Source organism: Triticum dicoccoides, chromosome 4B (genome assembly GCF_002162155.2).
Source record: "Triticum dicoccoides isolate Atlit2015 ecotype Zavitan chromosome 4B, WEW_v2.0, whole genome shotgun sequence".
Taxonomy (NCBI): domain Eukaryota; kingdom Viridiplantae; phylum Streptophyta; class Magnoliopsida; order Poales; family Poaceae; genus Triticum; species Triticum dicoccoides.
Window position 1 is genome coordinate 659,471,545 of NC_041387.1, and position 3,426 is coordinate 659,474,970.

The window sequence follows — 3,426 nt, forward strand, 5'->3', positions numbered from 1 at the left end:
ATTACTGAGCAGACATATCTCGAAGCGGAGCGGTCGGGAAGTACTGTCAGTGATAAAAGGTTAAAAGAACAAGCAGCTGGGAAAAAATTGCCCAGCTCGGCGAACAAGCAAAGCAATCGTGCCCCCCGCTCAATGTGTCTAGCGGCGACATCATCGCTAATGCTCCGGGGACGGTGGCCGGTTATGGCAATCTTGGAGATTACCTGCCTGACGATCAACTTCCTGATTTCTTGGAGGTGGACGAACACAGATACGAGTACGGGAAGCCTCTCGTCAAAGATGAAAAATCTCTAACAATGATGATGCGAAGATTCCATAATTGGTACATGAAAACCTGCAGAGAGTCTGGGGGACGAATGCTTTGTATCTGAATATTAAAGAGGAGCATGACCTCGTTGGAACTGATCTGTTGACTGTTCCATTTGAGGAGTTCTTCGAGTTCTTCAATCAAAAGGCCCTCGATAAATTAACGGTCTTTTGCTACTGTCTGTAAGTACTATTTCCGTCATTAAGTCTCTATATATAGCTCGGCTCTTTCATTGCATGTATTTATAATTAATTATCCTCACTATATTATGCAGATTGAAGATCGTCGAGTGCAGAAAACAAGAAATGTATGATATTGGGTTCATTAACACAAATATCATAGATGAAATTTAGGTTACGAAGCACGCCGAAGAGGGCAAGGCCAACTTGCTACAATCGTTGATCAAAAATCAAAACAAAGATTTAATACTCTTTCCTTACAACTTGCAGTGAGTGTTACTGTCGTATGCATATTCGGTTTCCCTTATTACTCAAGCGGGATTATAGTAATGTAATTGATGAGTTATGCATGCGTGCGCAGATACCACTATGTTCTTCTGGAGATTAAGCTTGAGCGGGGAGTAGTAAACGTCTTAGACTCGAGACGAAAAGATCCCCAAACCTATGCGGACATGACTAATTTGCTCAACAAGTTCAATCAATCATTATCGCACCATATCGGCAACTTTTTGTTCATTTCCTGATATCTCAAGTAATAATTATTATTTTCTTTGTCTTGCAGGGTTTGGAAATAGTTCACCGCAGAAGTTCCGGGACTGCCGAAGGAGCTGCGATATACATACCCGAAAGTAAGTACTACTAGCTAGCTAGTTGCGCGCATCTCCCATTGATTCTATAGTTGTACTTTCATCAATGCCATTTATAATGCTTCATTATCTGTTTGATTGACCTCTATTTCTCGTAAAGTGGTTGTGGTAGGAACAAGGGAATGATTTCTGTGGATACTACGTGTGCGAGTTCATCTACAACGCGACTTTGAAAAATAAGTGGGGCTACCCTAAAAGGCAATAGGAAGTGCGTAAGCAATAATATTCTGTAAGTGCATCTAGTGCCCCTTAGTGATTTTGGTGTATTGAAGACTTATAGGTTAAGGGACTAATGTGTTTGTGAGTGTACACAGGTCTATAAGTCTATGAGGAGTTTGATATTTACAGAGAAAGTCGACCCCTAAAAATGAATATCTTCGACAAAAGATTTTGGTATTTCTGAAGACTTTCATGAAGACTTTGAAAGTGAAGAAATTAGTGTATCCGTGAAGACTTGATATTCATGCGAGGAATATGAAGCTTGAAGACTTTCGTTTTCATAGTTTTTTTTTCTCTTTCTTGAGTCATAGGAAACACCGTACTGTTAAAGGGGGTCGAGGAAATACTAAGGAAAATTTTCCATGGGATGATCAACTCAAAATCCTACACCTACCAAACCCTTCGAGTGAAGCCTTTGAAAATCTCATACACTTCAGTTAATTTCTTCAGTGACAGAGACGAAGTTCTTCTGGTCGCTGAGGAATTTGTTCTGACTGAGGAGTTAGGAATTCGCCAGTGCGGATTGCCTACACAGTGAGGAACATGATAGCCCTGAGGAATTTGAGAGTCAAAATTCCGACCGTTGTTGTGCTGCGCGCCAGCTGTCGCAAAATATCTTATCCACCTAACGGTCATATGAGACAAGGGCATTTATGTCTTATCATGTCGGGCTGCTCCCTAGGCTATAAATAGCCACCCCCTACAACCACTAGCTGGTTGGCTGCTCCGAGAGAAACTGACACTTGTCATTTGAGAGCAACCCATCCTCCGAGGACTTTGAGCGAAAATCATCGAATGAGGAAAAACCCAAACCCAAACACCTACAAACCCCAAAGTGATTGAGCATCACTGAAGAGATTGATTCTGCGTGGATCCGACGCTTGTTACTTTGAAGACTATGCTTCTTCTAGACGGTTAGGCGTCATGGTCTAGAGCATCCAAGAGGAATTGTGGATCGCCGAGTGACCGAGTCTGTGAAGGTTTGAAAGTCACCTGAAGACTTACCACGAGTGATTGGACGAGGTCCGTGTGACCTTAGTTCAAGGAGAATACGGTGAGGACTTGGTGTCCTGAGCTGCGTGCTCAGCGACTGGGTGTCCGGGACTGCGTGTCCTCGAGTTTAAATACTCAACCGCTCCAACCAGACGTACAACTGAGACAGCAGTTGGAACTGGTCTACCAAATCATTGTCTTCACCAATCTTACTGGTTCTATTTCCTCAACTCTTTCATTTCCTCATTACTATGTTGAGTGATTGTTCATATCTGTGTTTGAAGACTTTGACTGAAGACTTTCTCAATTTCCTCAGTTCAATTTCTTCAGTCTGTTTGTCTTCACCTTGTGTTATCCTGTGTTTACGCTTCCTGTACTCTGTGCTTGTCTTCATTTCATCATGATGACTATGTCTGTATCATGTTATGCTTACTTCTGAGTACTTATTCCGCTGCTAGTAGTTCTTCGCTAAGGAATTTCCTCACCGGCAAATTCCTCAGTGAAGAATTCATAAAAATTGCCTATTCACCCCCCCTCTAGTCGATATAACGCACTTTCATATTCACAATTTCATTTTATTACACGATCATTTCTGTTGAGTTTCATTCATATATGTATTAACCCCCTTCTTCAAATTAGACGTGGCAGAATCGGGATGAACTCCTAGAACAAGATCGCGTGAAAACAATTCAAGAGGAATTGGCGGGATTCTTTCTTGACCACATCATCAATAAAGCCGGAGAATACCATGTGGAAGTTGATTTCAATTGCTGTGGGATTGTAAGATACCTTACATATTGTATATGTATGTAGTCAGTAGCGTCGGATAGATAATACGAAAACTTTTTGTTCGACCAATCTCTCGGAGAAGGAGAGGTCGATCGATCATTTCTCTCGGTATGCATGACGAACTTCTATACTTAATGGTTCCCTTCATTTTCTTACTAGCTAGCGTGTCGAGGGCCTCTCTATGTACAGTACGTAGCATCGACCAAGCACGGACATAAGAGAGGACACTTCTCTCTATTAATTAGCTAGCTAACACAATATACGAAACACCTAAATTAACCCCCCAACCCCC